Genomic DNA, 19,587 nt, shown 5'->3' with positions numbered 1-19,587 from the left:
TGTAGATAAATAAAATTTAGTGGTCATGTTTTTGTGTAAGTCTTCATTGTCCTGCATTTTTGAATTAAATTTAAAAAAAATGATCATTATCATTATAAGTAACATTAAAAAATACCATTCAAACACTAGTTATGAAATTAATAATTTGATTAAAAAGTGTATTAATACCGAAATAAGACAAAATAGGTTAGGACAAATGTTTTAATATCAAAATGGTCAGTTAGGGAGAATTCTTAGTATATTTAAAAATAAACCTGTACTAACCTCCACCGTAATTTTTTGCATTTTATAAATTAAATGTATAAAAGAAAAATAGTATACCTTTTTGCTGAATCGGTTTTAATTTATTCTTTCTGGGGACAGAGTGTTTCTATTAACTCTAGCATGATTTGCTTACTTCGATTTTCAAGTTTCAATTGGTATAGTACATTAATAATAGTACAATTTTATTTTAATGCTGATTCGTACGTACCGAGATTGACGCTAAAATATTTAAAACGAACAAGATTGCTTTAAAGAACAAATATATTCTAACATAACATTAATAAAAACGAATTTTCTTTAAACAACGGATTAAAGAAGTAGGTTAAATTAGTAAATGATCCAGGCGCTTGATAGGCAATATGTGTACACGCAATATTTTGCCTCTCTTTTATTGGCCGCAGAAACTATTTTTTTGTCTTGAGCTATAATACTGTAGGTAGGTGAATTTATGTCCTTCCTGTCGGTTTTGAAATTCATTACCTTGATATCTCCTATGCAATTAATTTTTTATTTCTTTTTATTTTATTAGAATTGTGTAAACCTTAAATTTATTGAATTTAGTCTTTGTTAATAAAAAGTGGATTTCGCCTTACTCCTTTGTTTTTTGTGTAGTTTTTTTACTCATTAAACGTCTGGACGAAGGAGTCCAAGGCTATTAGCCTGAGATTAAATAAACACAACATTGAGACGAAGGAATAAAGGCATGATCTCTTTAAGTACGGCATTTAAAAAGCATAAATTATTTAATTCGTAAGGATATGAGTAAGCGCTGTACACGAAAGGATTTCTTGCTTCAGCTGCTATGAGTGAGCGAGGCTCAAGTTGGGAAAAAAGGCTTTTACTGTTTTGCACCTCATGGAAATCTCTTGCCGTCCAATTTGAGACATTTAAAATTTTAAAAATGTGGTAAGAAAAAGATTTGCTACCTCATAAACCTAAATAAATGTAAAAATTTTCTTATTTCTTTTAAGTTTGTGTGTAATTATAAATAGATGTGTTAATAAATTAGAATTGACCTAAGTTGTCTTGTAAAGCAGATATTATACTTTGAAGAACGTGGGAATAAAGACATTAGTATTATTATATTAACTCTTAATATCTGAACAGTTATTGATATAATTATACATAAATAATAAATATTATAAGTTATACCATTTGGGATATATTATTAGATTAAAAAATGTTCTTCTAAAGCCTTTACTGGACAGTAAAGTGTCTTATGTTATTCGAAGTATAGGTTACAGTTTTTTCCAGTTAGTATTTTTACATCTTATGTTAAGAATTTGTACTTAGAAATAATTCATTAGGTATGTTTGTGACCATAACCAATGTATCATCAACAGATTATCTAAATGAAATATGTAATAATCTATTTCATCATTACCACTTTTTAGGAAGGCATCGGTTATTCCATTATGTAATTTCTATTAATCGTGTAAACTAAAAAGTAGTCTGTTACCTGAGCTTTAGTGAAGCCTATTTACTCGTGGGGCTGGCTGGGTAAATCTTGTTTGGTTTTTAGGCAACCAACTTATACAACAATGTACAGTTTAAGTTGTAGAATAAGAACCAACTCTGACTACATTTAAAGAAATTCAACATTTGACGTCCCTAAAATATAATCTTACATTGCTTCGAGTTTTAGAGAAACGATTTTTTAATAAATGTAATAAAGAAGACTTTTACAAATCCAACATGTACACATGATGTTTTGTATAATAATATGATAAGTACAATTTCTATGAAATGGTAGAACTATTTATTTACCCTTTCCTTTAAGTTAATTTAATTAATATAAACATGCATGAATTTAAACTGATTATTTTATACAACGATCTTTGAAAACCTTTAAGATTGTAGAGACGTTAGTTATGCATTACAACACAAATACATGGCGAGGGAATGTTTGCAACATAAATAGTCATATTTTTCATACTTCAACATTATTTATATCGTGACCCACATCTTTGCACGATATTTTTTGCCAAATGACAGGAACTTCATACGCATATTTTTACTAAATGGCACTGTCCTCATGATATAAGTAATGGCCACTGGAATATATTCTCATTTGAATTATCGTGTAATATTTTGTTTTATGGAACAGCTCAAAAGATTTCTGGGATACTTTAACTAGCTTAGGGCAAGGAGAGGAATCCAACATTCGGAGTTTGCTAGCTTTCTTAATGAGAGCACTTATGATGTAATATGAAGAAGTCCTATGATCATCATTTTAGTGTGTATGTGAGCTTTCAACACAATAGTACATAGTAGGTTTTTTCATAACAGGAGCACAAAACTCGGAACAATAACATCTATAATATTTGGAATTATATTATATTCAATTCCTAAAAGAAACATCTGCTTGTTTTGCAGACGACCCGGTTCACTGTATTTGTTTGTATCCCCTGTTTTCATTCTGGGAAAGATAAATAAATATTTGTAAACCTGATACAGAGCAGTCCTCTCTTACCTCTGTTCGCTATACCATCCTATTTCGTTGATTCAGTCCAGGAATAATGTCAAGTTTTATAAACCTCATTAGTGTCTTATTCCTTATCAGTACAAAACACTCTTCTTCCTCGGTAATTTCTCATCAACAAAAAATGTACTTTGTGTGTGGTGCATTGTTTTTTGATTCCATGTGCAAGAACCACTTGCTTGATGCATTTCCAAGGTATGGTTGAGGAAGGAATGGTGTATATAGTTATGTTATTGCTTGTCCCTCTTTTCTTCTTTCAACTATCAATATGAAATGAACCCATTATCGGGTACCTTTCGTTCATATATCAATAAGCCTAATTTAACTTAATGGCAATGTTAAATAGTATACAGATTAGAATAAGTTGATTTGAATTTGTTACTGATGCGTTGTATAATAAAAGGTACATGTTTTTGTCATTCTTACTGCAGTATACTACTTACTACATACAAAACGCTAGCAGTCGCTTGATTCAGCGAATAAATCGATGTATAAATGAATGAATAATTATCTTTATGTCCAAATTTGGACACACTTACTTAACAAAAAAATGAAACGTAAAATTTTGTTATCAAACATGTTCTACCAAAACTATGTACTATAAAGACTACACTATTTAAACAACGATTTAACAACAAAACTAATTAGGCTACAATGCACGTTAAAAAAACATATGCTGAGGTATGGGCCTACATAGGCAGAGTTCACGTTGGACAACTGATCATATCTAATCAACTCTTTTATTAATAAAATGACTGTGTTTGTGCAATTTATTTCTTATGTGATTTTTGCAACTTAGAGGCAAAGCCATGAGGTCGGAGAGCAAAATCCCTTCTTTGTGCGCCTCAAGGGCACAAGATAAACATATTTGCTGGGCATTGATGAGTAAATCAGTTAGGCCGTATAAAGTTTACTGAAATGAATCTAGACTAAATTTGAATTTCACTCCTAGAATATTATTATATCCAGAGTTAGAGTGATATTATATATATATATTATATATAACTAATATTTTCCCGTAGTAGACAGAGAGTAAGGCCCCATTTTGTGCCTTAAAAAGTTCTTGACCCTTTTCTTTGCTGAGAACAATCTTTCAGCAATACATGTCAGTAATACTGAATTATTGAAATAATAATAATTGTTTACTAAAAAAATAATTGAAAAAACATTAAATTTGGGGGATCCGCACCCCTTAAACCCCCTCGCTGGCTACGTCCTTGGAGCCTTTGATTTGTGCTCACAAGATTTACTACTTAGAGCATAAGGCATTGATACGTGGTTTAAGGAGCTTCAATCATAGTCTGGCATGCCTTACCAGCATAGAATGCTATAGAAACTGACATCGGCGCGTATGGCTTGGGTCGGCCATAAAACTACCCTCATTAAAATCCTGAGCATCGGTGCAAATGTTATACCCATGAGTAGTAAATATTTTTATTTACTGAGTTTATAGCCTCGTTGTAGTCGAGTAGTAAGGTCGAGAACTAGTCGTGAACTTGGTTACTTCCAATTAAGTTATAGTGCTATTTAATCGAGGCATAATTTCTTAAATATATTACGATTGTTAGAGAAATGTTTTTTCAAAACCGTAGACCTACTTAAATATTATTTTAATCTCCAAGATGGGACTAGTTTGAACATTTTCAGATGCCTGATTCAGCCAATATTGGAACGCTATATTTCACTTGATATGCCATCTGTAGTACGAAACATGATCTTTTAATATTTATATCTTGTGGCCATTAACCCTTTGAGTGCCACGGCATATTTTCCAAGTCATACGCATAAATTGCCGGAGCATTTCCTTCTGTTTTGCAAGTGTGTGTGGAAAAAACTATATTAAAAAAACTATTCAACCGATTTGAATAATTTTTTTTAGTTTGTGTGTTATAAAACAAGGTATATTTTCCATATAATATTATAATTTTATTTTTATTTACACAAAAAGAATATAGGTTATAACAAAAAACTAAAAAATGAAAAAAAAAATAAATTTCAAGTTTGAACTAAAATTTTATTTATACAATATTTTTTTTAATTTTTTTTAGCTATACCATATGAAAGAGCATGAAAAACTGAACAAAAATCATGCATAATATGGTGTGTTACAGTAATATTTAACCAGATACTGCAATATATACAAAAACAACAAAAAGCAATTTTTGTTCAAGTTTGTCAAAAGTTTAGAAACAATATTATAACTATCCTATTTCACTCAATGAAGTAAGACGACTGTAAAATACTAATTATATAAAAAGTATATAAAAATATACACATGCCTACAATATAACCTTACTTCACCTAAAATCAATAGTTTGATTGGAACTTGCGTTTTACTTCATCACCAATCCAACAATAAAATATACGTCACTAAACACGAAAAAAGAAGTTTATAAATGCATTGTAAGTTTTACTGAACACAATTGCAGAATAGTAATAACAACAGTTTTCAGCATAAACACACGAAACTAGCACAATGTAAACACACAACAAACGAAACTGTGTAGTTAATGGCAACAAGTAGCAGCTGACCAACTATTGCGTCATCTGTTTTTCTTTCTGATGGTAAATAACTACAAGGGGGGCGGTGAACAATAAAAATCAATCACAATCGATTGTTCGAAACTTGTAGATTGCCGTGAAATAAGTTATTTGTCAAAACAAAAATGAATTATATGTGATATTAATTAAATACAAATCGTCTACTGGGTAGATGCTTGCAATTTATGCACATTTCACAACATCTACTATGTAGACGCTGCGGCACTCAAAGGGTTAAGTTACTTGACTATTCGTTACCAGCAAAGAATGTGTGTATATAAACCAAAAGGTTATATCCTGACAGATCTTTTATCGTTAAAATGGTCTCACATGGGGCTCGGCGGGGATCGGTATGTGGTAAAGTCTTGTGCAAGTGTCAAGAGAAAAATGGAGCAAGCCGAGAATTTACAATGGAAAAGTAGCATTAACATGTGAACTGCTCATTGTTCGCAGGAGATAAACGAGGTGTCGGCACACACTGGCAGAGTACGGAAGCCGCGGACAATAAACCGTAATGTCAAGGGCGATACGAGTTACAACCACGGGCGGTTAGCCGGCCATTACCATTGCCCAACGGAACGGGACCGATGGAGCGGATCGCAGCGCCGACACCTCGCCTGGCGCGACCTGGCGGGGCTGACGCAAACTACGACAATTAGCGCACAAAGAGAGGACGTTGTGGCAGAGTGGACCGGTGCGCCGCGTGACGGTCCGATCGGGCCGATCCGGTAACGGTAATTGATCGGATTATGGGAATGAGGAGCTGATTGCTTTTCGAAATCGGCTCCCAGATAAAGGCGGGTGCCGGGGTTTGACCACAACTGCGGTGAGGCAATGTGAGTTACTGGAGCGGGTGAGTGGGGGACTGGTCCGGCGTTGCCTCACGCTGCGGTGGTCGCTCTTTCCCTCTTGAGAGGCTGTTGATCCCCTGGCGAAGAAAGGAAGTTGGAGCGGCGGTCATTACGGAGACATAAGCAACACCTTGTCGCACCAACAGCTAACGGTTATCTGGCGCAGGAATACAATAGTCTGCTACAGTAGACTGAGGGTAGAACAAATCATATGAAAATCAAACACAAAACAACAAAATACTTCAAAATTTTCAATTCCGAAACCTAAAACTAATAATAAAATTATTGATGATCCATTAAAAGTGGCAATTACGTTTAATGATTTCTTTTCAACTGTTGCTGGAACAGACAGTTCTTTGAATCAGAATATCCCCTGCGAGGGGTTATTGACTAGATCGGCCTCGTCCATGTTCCTTCGTCCTGTGAGTGAGATGGAGGTGGCCCGTATCATGCAGGATCTCAAACCAAAGAGGTCTTGTGACATTAATGGAATGTCTATGTGGTTAATCAAAAAGTGCTTTAAGCATATTTTGACACCACTCACAAAAGTCACAAGTCACAAAAATCTTCAAAAAGTAATCAATCTCTCGTTTGCACAGGTTTTCTTTCCGTCCGTACTGAAGATATCCACTGTGATTCCAATCTACAAAAAAGACGATCCTTGCATCTCAAGCAGCTATCGTCCAATTTCCATCCTCCCAGTCCTTGGCAAAGTTTTTGAAAAAGCTTTCCTCAATCAGCTTGAACAATTCCTTGACCGCTTCGAAATTCTCTGTCCTGAACAGTTCGGGTTTAGGAAAGACAAATCGACCATTGATGCCGTAACTGAACTTACCGTACTTATGTTGTCGATGGTCTGGAGAGAAGAGAACGTGTTATGAGCATATTTCTCGACCTCTCCAAAGCCTTTGACTGTGTGCATCATGCGAAACTGCTGCACCAGTTATAGACTAGTGGTATTAGGGGTTTGCCGTGCGATTGGCTCTCGTCGTATCTTAAAGATAGAGAACAATGGGTACGGATTGCGAATGCTCTGTTTTAACAGGGTCAAGATGCCCTATGGTGTCCCTCAGGAATCAATATTAGGGCCAATTCTCTTCCTTATTTATGTCAACAAGTTGAACACATCAATCCAGAATGGAAAGGTGATTCAATATGCTGATGACACGACTCTCTGTATTAAATCGAAATATAAAACTGATCTTGAAGTGGAATCATTTATCGATTTAAATTCATGCATCGAACATTTCTCAAGACTCAATCTGAAAACAAACAGCTCAAAATCAAACTCAATAAATGTCTGCCTTCGGCATCGACAAGAACAGGAGTATCGTCCCGCGGTAATGATGGACGATGTTCTCTTGGAAGAGGCCTGATACATCCGGTTTGAGACTGTGGGGCAGCTGTTCTAAATACAAATTCGAAAGATTATTTAGAGCTCAAAAGAAAGCTGTCAAAATTATTTACAAATTGAATTTCAGAGAGTCGCGAAAAGATGCCTTCAGAGAGCTTGGATTGTTAACTTTACCCTGTGTCTATATTCTCGACGTCGTTCTGTACTGTCGACTCAAATGCGAGTTGGTCCAAGGCAGTGAGTGACGTCCACCAATACGAGACAAGAGGCTGGGACAACTTTCGGATTGTACAACATAGAACGAGTGCATTTGAACACTTGCCGTCCCAAGTTGGTGTGAAACTGATAAACAAGCTGCCTGAAGGAATAAAACATCTCTTTGATTCTAAACTATTCAAATCTCGATTAAAACACCTCCTGGTGTCAAAGGCATTTACTCCGTTGAAGAGTTCATGTTGAGTTGCTGGGATGAAAATTATTGAAAACTATTGAAAACAAGAATAAAATTAAACCCCTAGTTCTGTTATACAAATAGCAACAACTGAAATGGAATTGTATATTATTATGAATGTACTTGACGCATGCATGCAATCCAATAATTGTTGACGCAATAAAGATTATTATTATTACATTGCTTATCTTTAGTGCTTTCGAAATTATTAGTATCAGGGGAAATGAAAAAAAACCTTTTCTTCAGACCCAAAAAATAAATAATCCGTCACAATGGAATATCAGAGGACCGAACACAACGCAATGAACGTTTACAGAACTGACAAAGTTTTTTTTATTGTCAAAAATTAATTGACGATAGCTCAAAATGTTCCTTTGTGGAAAATTTAGGCTGTTCCCATGAAAGGGAAGCAAACCGTTATGGGTCCAACCGGCATTGATGTTCCATGACCAGACTAACCAACTTTTGGTACAATTGGGTGAAATTTGTTGCTCTTTGACATTTTGATCCCAAAAGCAATAACGTTCCCTATTAGATTAATAGGAACGTATGTACCAAGTATCAAGTCTATATGATCTTTCTATCAAGAGATACCGCACAGACAAGCAGACGACACAATTTCAACGGCCTGTCAAGTTTGAGATCCAACATATTCTCTTACCTAAAGTGAAAGTGACAAGTATGTACTTTATTTTAAGGTTTACTAGATGTTTACTTACAATTCAGTAAAATACAATATAGTAAAAATATTTCAACAGCCTATTATCGTGTCTTTTTCCGAAATGCACTGATTTGTAGAATTTAAGTATTTAATGTCTAAACCTATTATTTAAAAATAAAATCCCAGAGAAACATTGTATGTATACTTTGAACTGTTTAATTTTAGAAATCAGAGCTTTGGGTACATGAGATGTGTTGATACGATTGTGTAAGCTTATACGTGCTCAAAATACTTATCATAAATAAATCGTATTGATTGTATCATTTGTGTAGTAATCAATAAATAAACCATAATGTACCTATGGTGGGAAGTATTGATTGAATGTGAATGTAGAGTTTAGCTACAGTTCATCTTACTCTTAGTGCAGTGTCTGAAATCTGACGCTGCCACAGACATGGCTCCTGGAATTGAGAGTCAGCTCGTCTGAAGAGAACAAATCGGCAACGAAGAAGCTCAAATTGAACTCTTTACATCGTTTTGACGTCAGAGACACCTAGACTACACAGAGGGGACAGACTAGGAAGAAGCTATACTCAACATCTACAATGAATATCCCCTTCCCACCATATCTTGTTATGTGTATAAAATTCGGTTGCTCCACAGTGCTTAGAGATCGTTGTGGAGATACTAAATACCTTTTCACCTATATTACACTATATTTTGTAATCGATGTTTCTGTGATGTCGAAACAATTCGTTTTGACCTCCTTCGTCGTCGACTTTGTTTTGGATCTCTTCATGACTCCAGATTCCAGAAGTCTGTGACAGCGTCAGATTTCAGAAGCTGCACTAACGTGCAGGTGTTTTGGAGCTGGAATTACCACTAAAATAAACCATACTGGTAACGATTAGTCCAGATTGACTTCTAATTTATACAACCCTAGTAAATGTATGGGAAGCTGTAGAACTATGTGTTTTATTTTGATCATACTTAACCCTATTAACATTATCCTGATTCATTGATTTTGAAATGTCGGTCAGTTTCGCCAGACATATAAAATAACAAATAAGTTATTTAAACACAACATCTATTTCACACACATAGAGGTCGAAGGAGCTTACTTCTCTCAATGTATAACTAAGATGGGTTTTTTAACAGTCATTAAACTTATAGTAAATGTCAGATAGTAACTTTGCTTTGATATCTGCATTACAGCACTGAACAAGCATTGCATACTTAATATTTACTAAAGTTTACAGTTAAAAATATATATTTACTAAAACATTCAATTTTTTTATCTCGATCTTTTCTTACTCTATAGTCAACAGTGGTTGCAGAAAGGTTTGAAGTGTTGTTAATATCAAGCTTACTTTATGGTTTCAAGGCTATAAGTGTAAACCAATTATTGAAAATAGCGGTTAAATTAATTAATCACATAGTCCGCTCTGTCATAAACAATGTTTACACAGAAGAGTTGATTCAACTTTTTAGGCTCTTTGAATATATACTGTTACATGAATTCTTTTCCTATTTACCTTATTTATTTCAGTGAATTTTACGACATTTTAATAGTCATTCTTCTACGAATCCAACAAATCAGAGATCATTATTATCGGTACAGCCAAAATCTATATAGATGTGAAATTGGAAGAATTTAACATTTACTTTCCATTTTTTTTTTTTTTTTTTTTTTAATTTTTTACCCAATCCCCCATACTACTAGGTTGTATTTCAAATTCACAAAAGACCCATTTATAACGTAAGAGCTTTCAGTTGATACTAAATGTGTAAACAAAAAGCAGGTTTATATACCTAAAATCACCATAGAAAAATTAAGAAATACTTTTAAAAATGTAGATGAGCGCCATAATTTAGTTACGCTATTCAAAATCGTGTTTGAATTTTTAGCCGTTGTAGATTTTCAGCCAGGGAACTGATAGTTTTCAATACCTTCACATTAATAAAAGGTTCTACCATTACTACCATTCAAGTGTGCACACATCTTTTGATGTAAGGTTTCAACCTTAAGTTAGGCTATGTCCACAAAGATTCCTTTTAGCCTAAATGCAACCCGTGTCAACGATTCAAAACTATCGTTACCACAAATTGGTCCGTGTGGTTGCCATGGTTACATCACGTGGTAAATAATTTCCCCAGTTTTTATTACACTCTTTCTGTTTCAGCTCATTATAGGATAAGTCACTCGTAACGAGGGTATAATAAGGCAGTATCTTGGGTTCGTGCTTAAATCCAAGAAACGTTGTATAAACAGTGAACAGCAGCCAATCTCGAGCTGTGCCAATTAACTGCTGTTTGCTTCAAATTCGTCTCTCTCCAACATTACACATCGTTTTACATAGATTTTTTTAAACATCATTACTGCATTCATTGGTCTTTTGTATAATATACAAAATATTAATTAACATAGCACGGCATGGAATTTTACAGCTGCCTAGAACTTGTATTGAATTTGGAAATACTACTATTTTCCAACCAATGTGTCCAAAGGTCGAGTTTCCATAATTCCTGATCTTCAAATTTAAGTTCAAGAGTTGGAAATTAAAGATAGTAATTCGTCTTCTTTTCCCAACCCAAATTACCCAAGAAGTATCATTATTCCAAATTTGTACATTATGCTTCTTAATAAATAATCTGACAGCATTGCAAATATTAAAAATCCACGTAATGAATAACAATTTGTAAGAATTTTTCAATTTTTAGCAATCTTTCCAGTCTATTACCGTTGTAGACTATTAACCTTTCTGTATGCGATAATTTTTTAAATTGATCTACCTCCAAACAAAAATTTGCACTGATAATCTCGGACAGATTTTATGAGGCTAAAAGAATTACTGAAATGTGAAGTTAAAGTAAATTATGTTTTAAATTTCAAACTTCATACGACATTTATTTTACGATTAAATACATATAAACACTACAACATAGCTATTTTCTTTCATTATGGGTTAAGATTAATTCTCCTTAACACATAGTACAAGTGAGATGTTTAATTAATTCCTTTGAACATTTTCTATTTAATTAAAAAAAATTTCAAATACGGCCACAAATTCGTTTTACTAACTATACTTTTCTTAAAGTTACCTTCTAAGAGAAATACTGGTAATGGAACATTCCTAAAGCAATAATAACGCCATTTAATTCAATTATGTCATTAGTAATATGGTCAGCTTATTCCATAAAACAATAAGCTATTATATTTTGTGTCTCTTCGTCTAGTAACAGTACATTTGTTACTTTTCATCACACTTGAAGATAACGTACTATTTATCCCAACACGACGGGGACTCCCAGGTAAGATTTGTGTTTGCTCAGCAGCAGGCCCAAGAGAAGACGGTCTGCCGGCAGGCAGATGTGCAGAGATGACGAAGGAAGGACCCGACAGCTGTTCTGGCGGAAGTCGCGTGCCAGCCATCAGCTGTCGGGCCCGATCCGCACCAAACAGCTGGGCCTCTCAGATTTATCAAAACACCAGCTGCTGCTCCCTCCCGCACACAAATAGAATAATTCTCCACCCTTACCCCAGCTCACGACCGATGCTGAACGGGACATGAACCTAATAATGCAAACCCCTCCTCAATCTTTATAATTGGACAGGTGTATTATTAGACACTATTCAGCACTTAGTAAGAGTGGTTAGGCATAATTCTGTTTCATTTAACTACTTTACAATTAGCAAAATTAATTTTAAAAGAGCCAGGTGCGTAGGTAGACTTTGTATTAAACATCAGAAATGTATGCAACATTTAAAGTCTACAGATGAAATCTTTCTCGCATTCATCTATAAATGCCACATGATACATACGAATATGTTATAGTTAATGTAGGTATCATACTAGTGTTTAAGTAATAAATGTTCCTCTGAGGGTGATTACTGCAACACAAGAGTGCGTTGAAATCAAATCTTTGTACCCTACTATTTTTTAACTGTACAGATATGTCACATGTTTAAATCTCATTTGGATGCACTTAGCTTGTTTACAGATTTATTAATTCTGCTATTTTCGTTGCCTGGCTACCCATAATACCCATCTAAATATAAATGCTCAACCAAATCCTGTGCAGCGACATGCATAATCATCGAGCGCGATTTTGCCTATAATAGAATTGAAGCTTCGTGACAAATTTCAAGTCTGTAGGTCAGTTGTATCGAGACGTCGCGGCGTCGCGTCTTGCGGACGGAAGACAGATTTAAATTAAATTTCTCCAGCCCCTAGAGTGAAATACTTTGATAACTCTCAACCAATTAAAGTTTCTTTGTTCATATCTTTAATTCCTGCTATACGTGCATTAACTATATTAAGAATCGCAAGAAACTGCTGTACTCAGAAAAGACCATTCACTTCAAATGTTTCAATATGATGTAAGCACTAAAAACTAATATAAATGTGTCCGGAATCAAATCTTTCTTTTATGAAGCCTGTCAGAAATTCGTCTTAGTATAATAGAACAGGATATTCCGATATTTTCAAAGCTATACTTTCACTAAATAGTAGTTTTTCAAAATATCGTTATTATGTTTTCATAATATTTTATAAAAGAGATTGCCATTCTTCAATTTCAACCGAATTGTTTAACATATCAAAATATGAGGAAGTGTTTCAGATTTGCTCAACTAAGGCAGTGCTCATGTCGTCATTCAGCTATATTTTCCCTGGCATATTTGTCTGACTTTGCATTAAGGGAAGCTCTTTATAACAAGAACACTGGGTAAATTTGGATTGGGGCGTAGACTATTAAAGCCAAAACTGCGCTACTGTATAGTTTTTGGGAATTTTACAGAGCAAAGTTGTTCAAGAAAGTTTTTATTCTTCCGAAGAGGGCCTTGAGAAGAGTCTGGGGAGTGACTCTTTGAGACAGTTGTAGAAAGCTGTTTTAAACTCTTTAAGCTCTATTATTTACCTCTCTTTATTTTTATATATGAAAATAAAATCCCTTCCTACTCTACCAATCCGTTCAATACTCAGGTATAGATAACTAAACAATAACATATAAGCGTAATATATAAATGTAATACATTTTTAACACAGTACCAAAACTTTACAATTTGCATTTTATAAGCACACAAAACCTGTTTTTTTTTCTTTCTTAAAGTCGATAGAGACATTTCTCTTAATAAAGAAATCGACCGTCAGTCGTGGAGGTGCAGTGTAAGTGCATGAAAAGGGTAAAAAATATGGGTCTACAGGTAAATGTATTTTCTAGATTGACGCATTTAAAACATAGTAAGACACATAAAAAATGTCAAACCAGCGGCAGCTAACCATATACTAACCCTAAAAGTGGTGATTTCAGTCTTGTTATCTATTTTTTTGACAGTGATGTAACTATTATTTATGTGTCTGACCGTTGTTTATAAATGTGTGAAGCTTAAAAGATAATATCTGGGAACAATGTTTTATTTCATATTTTAACCCTTTCGATATCCCCTCTTTTTGACCTCCATAAAAAATGGTGCGGTCGAAGATCAATTCTTTCTTTGAATAAATTCCTCTACCGATTCCATGAAAACCCAGAGTCTGTGCTTAAACAGTGCAAACTGGCTATCGGCTCGACTATTTCGTTGTCTACTCGTATTTGAAATGAAGAAGTTCCACCATATCTGATATTACCACGATGACACTTATAAGTCCAAATGACAAGTGAAGATATCTCTGTTTGTAATGTTGGTTAGTATTGCCCAGACATAGGGCCTGGAACAGGAAACCCTGATACGTGAATGGGCCTGAAACCATCCGAGAAGGCCAAGGACACACGACACATGGTTGCAGGATTGTGGTGAATCACCAACTGCTCTCGTGTGCTATCCACGTCCTCGGGCAACTTCCAGAATACCGAGACCGACGCGTGGGATCGTCCATATCGAACCATACACAAGAGGTCTACTTACAGTTGGAAATATAAATATTAAATGGTTGTTCAAGTTAACCAAATTATGAAATCTCCAAAAGCATTGAACATCCTTGGTTTAATCCTTTACAAATCTTGTTCTAGCAAGCCCACACCAACATTTTCCGATGGTGGCTATTGAGTTTTAACCCCCCCCCTCTCTACACCCGCGCCAAACAATGTTGCCAGTTTTACATCTGTGAAAATGTACTGATCCTTCAACATCAGTGAACAAAAGCTGGTGATCAGTAACGCTATTGCAACACGGCTTCGTAATTGGACTATTTTAGGGTTGGCTGCTCTAGTACAGTACTATTTATTTACTAAAATGTATTGAGCTTGTTTGGTTGTAGCAAAGAAGTACAAACCTATCTCAATGAAAATGCTATGAATAATTTAGTATAGCTTAACACAAGCTAGCAATGCAGAAAATTCTAACTATGATTTTCAAAATTATTACTTATAAGGTCACAGACAATAAAAATCAATGCATAAATACACAAACAAGAAGTATAAAAAATTATACGTTTGTCTTCTAAACTAAATGACAATTAAATGTAACTTGACATTTGTTTGAATGAAATTTATTAGACCGCGTTTGATTTATATAGGTAGTACATGTCATAACCGTTTCTTCAAACGCATTTGTCTCTTAAAATAGGGTTTTTTTATTCTTTAAACAGGGTTTCCAAAGTTAACCGTTTTAAACGGCATTTAAATTAGCTGTTATATTATTTAAAGATATACATAACTCTGAAATCACGCTCATTATTTGAAAGCCAGTAGATTATAACTCCGAAATATGCAGGAAAATATGGTTGTCAGTAAGCATTAAAAACAACAAGAAACGTATAACACATAATTCAAAGGAATTCGTAAGAATGTATACTGGAATCCCACTAGTACGTATTTAACTTTATATTAAGGCCAGTAGGGTAACGAAACATTTTCTGTTCAAATCTAAGAGGCAAAGAATTTACATCTTAATTAGTGTTTACGTGGCCAGTATTAGGACTATCATTAAGTATTTTCCTGTTCACACCGCAATCTAAAAATTGCTAACACAATTAAAACCTTGAGATATTTCAGCCTTGCTATGGAGAGTCATCTTCAGCTAGCAGGATGTTAAAACAATACTGGCAAGGCCAGTAATACATATCCGCTTACAACTTTAGTGCAGGAGCAGACCATTATGATAATTGTCGGAAACTTCAACCAATCAGCGATCAATGAAGTTTCTGTTTTACAAAATCTGCTGCCACCTTGTCAATCTGATGCTGCCTTCTTTTGATGAAGTTATTTTTCTTCTTGAGTATTTCTAACTTTACTAAAATAAACACACACACACACACACACACACACACACACACACACACACACACACACACACACACACACACACACATATATATATTATATATTTATATTTGTGATAACGTGGGTTCGGTGGTATTTTGAATCGTATGAGGCAAGTTGACCCATGACAATCGGACCGATTACAGAGCTAAGCTGGCTATTTCAATACTTGGCCACTTTCGCAAAAGCTTCAATTGCCACATGACTATAAATGGCGTATTATTTCGTCATTCTTTTACATACCATATCGAACTGATCCCATTCTTTCTGACCAAAATCCATAACTCCTGTGATCTCGAAAATTTTTGAGAAAATTGTTCACTTCAGACTATACCTTTCTAGAAACATCGTATCAACGTTCGCTCTCCGTATCAGTTTGGTTCCCGGCCCGTTTTCAATACTTCATCTGCCATAGCTTTCACCTTGAAACAATTCCTGCCCTCCGTGGATTCTGGTGAATACACACTTGGTTTATTTTGTGACTTAAGTAGGGCTTTTGATGTAGTTGATCATAATATCCTGCTAATGAAGCTTGAACAATGTGATATCAAGGTAATAACCCTGGACAGTTTTAAATCTTATTTGAGTGGCCATGGCCAGCGTGTTGAAGCCCACAACAATTGTAACATTTATAATCCAGAATTTTGAGTAGTGGAGACAGGTGTACCTCAGGGCTCAGTGCTGGGACCACTTTTGTTTCCACTTATATCAATTATCTTCCTAATTTTATTTATAACTCAGTTAATAATAAAGCACTCTCTGTAACCCTCTCTGCAAATTACACCAGTTTGATTTTCAATTATAGCGATTTACTAATTCCTTGCCTAGAAATTTGATTTAACTTCGTCCAGTCTTCTGGATTAGTCAACACGAATAAACTGTTTCTTAATATCCCAAAAAACTAATCTCACAGAATTTCACTCCCAAAGAAAAAAAAAAAAAAAAAAACAAAAAAAAACTCTAAACCTTCCGAACCACTTTACTTTGAACACACTCACCCTTAACAGTTCACTCTGGACTACGTTTCTAGGGGTCCATTTAGACTTCAATCTCAATCTCACCCTCACTCTCGCCAGCCTGCTAATTTACCACACAGTAAATTTTGTCTATTAAAATAAACATATGTTTTCAGTTCTTGGACACAACTATAATACAAGGCACAAAGAAAATCTTCTAGTGGATAGATATCGGCTGTTGTTAACACAGCAATCAGTTGAACCTGCATGAACCTAAATAGTTTAATTCGGTACTAGAGTTTAAAGAAACTTTAAAATTTAAAATCTCTTATAAATAATCATTTATTCCTTTTAATTGAGGTGCCTAATTAAAATAGTAAACTGTAAATTTAGTTTACTTACAAAGCTACTTGGTCGAGAGAGCTTTCTATAGCCTTCGGGAGGCCAGTGATGAGTTGAGGAACGGAGGTCGGCGGGTCTGAGGCCTCTTTAATACAGACGAGCTTTCCTAGTTATTTTATATAATGTTAGATAAATTCTGTTTTTGATATCTACTGATATTTCCACTGCTGAAATATGATATTTATTGCTTATTGAGTTATAATTTGTCGATAAAGAAGTTTGAAGTTGAAACGGCGTTACACATCGTTGCAAAAGAATTGCTCCTGCAATGTCCCTAAAACTTGAAATTTCCATGATATTTTATGGATACAGTACTTAAAAACCTTAAAAAGTATGTCTAGTTTCTGGTGTGTTCCGATAATTTGAATCTTCTCAATTCATTGTTCATATCTGGCTAACACTGATGCCTTGGCCTGTGTAAATATGAGTTGGACGAGAACAAACGAAAATCGTCCCTCGAGATAGTGCCTATCAAATGACAGATCACAATTCTAGAGGGTCTGATCACAAATAATACACTAGCCTAACTTCTTAGAATAAATATTTGAGATTTGGGGGCAGGCAAACTAACCTACTCTTTTTTGTCCCAACAATACTTCATGCCGGATTTCCATTACCCGAAACATTGCTACAAGTCTTCTGCAAGCGAATTTATGACGCGTACCATATACACTTCGGACTTAATGCCATCACCACTTTTATTCTACTTGAGACGTAAATATGCCGTTTCTAAGATGAAGTACATTTCTTACGATGTTGACGTAATGCCATTTCGATTTGAAATGTCGAAGGGACGAGTACAGAAAGACGAACAACATTCCAGCTACGTTCGTCGTGGGAAGGTCGCACTCATCAGTGTTAGAAATGCAACCACCCCGGAGAGAAAACGACAAACGAAAAATCATCTTGAACAAGAAGAACCGGCGCGGCGCGGGTCCACAGACCATATTGTGGAATGGAATGGCGGGTGATATATAGTTCCATAGTTGGCAACGCTGTTAGAATTAAACTCAGCTGATCAACTGAGAGGCATTAATTGGATGTTGGACAGCTGCTTTGTCGCGTGTGCTGCCGCCAGGCGGCGGGGAGATAAACCAACCTCAAGTCACGAGCGGTATGTGATTATCTGAGGCTTGACCTCTGGATGGCCGCCGCATGCAGCCAGCATATTGATATTGAATTGAATATATGTAATAGTGCAATTCTTGCCATTACTGGAGCCGCATTCGATACGATGTCTCCATCTCAACCGCCCCAACTCTATTTGCTCGATTGTCGTTTTCACCCCGTAATCTATTTACTGTTATTAATGTACTATTAATAATACACTATGTGTTCCCCGTACTGCGCTGTTGGCCTCTGACTCACTGCCTGGACATATGTATGCACAGAATTCTGTACAAACCCTCGTACTTCGTTGTGTAGTGTTCTTCCTCCTCTCTTCACGTCTTCTACTAAAAATTGCGGGTGATCTTGTAATATACTTTTAATTTGTCCTGAGTCCTGGCTGAGATTTATGGTTGCCGAATGTAGGGACTTAAACAGAGGCATGGTGTTCTAGGGGCTGATATCTCTCAGAGCTCTAGAGGTGCCAGAGGCCAGGAGATCCTAGAGGCTGAGCTCTCGGAGGCTGAGAAGTCCCTTCATATTTAGTTTAATTTACGATCTTGTGGTTTTTACGAATCACTGACGTGAGTTTCAATGCAGCAGTTTTATGAACAGGGGCGGAAATCTTGTTGTTGGTGAACCTAAGATTTTGTTTTTAAATTAACCACTCCCAAAATATTAGTTAATGGAAGGGTTTAAAATTATATACAATAATACCTAATTTTTCATTTGGAATTTTAAACCTGTGACTGTATGAGGCATATTCTGTATTTCAACTCAATTAAACAATGTTTACTATATTGATAACGTTCGATTTGGCAGTTGGGAGGTTGTTGTTGTTTCAACTAACATCAAGTCAAGAACCAGTAATAGTGACCCGTTTGAGGTGTACGTAATTCGTTTGAGACACATTACACTAGGTCCATTAACAACATAAACATAAACAAACTCTAATGGAAGAAATCTCAACAGTAAAATCCCCGTTATTTCAAGCTTTGACGACATAAATACGCCGATTAGACCGACATGTGAAGATTGCGGGGTTCACACAAGCGAGTACCAATGTCACGCTTTCTCAAGAACCATTAAAAGGTCTTATTGCTTCACAATAATCGCGCAATAATTTCACACGTAATACGTGATCAGTTGGTTCTATTTCAGGACGGCTTGATCTTTCAGGATATCGTGATCGGCGCGAGTAACTCCTCGATTCCAGGATCTGTCTCAGTACTTCTCTCCGCCCCCGAGGTCCAAG

The sequence above is a fragment of the Homalodisca vitripennis genome, chromosome 7 (genome assembly GCF_021130785.1).
Source record: "Homalodisca vitripennis isolate AUS2020 chromosome 7, UT_GWSS_2.1, whole genome shotgun sequence".
In the NCBI taxonomy this organism is placed as follows: domain Eukaryota; kingdom Metazoa; phylum Arthropoda; class Insecta; order Hemiptera; family Cicadellidae; genus Homalodisca; species Homalodisca vitripennis.
Note: the sequence above shows the minus strand (reverse complement) of the source record.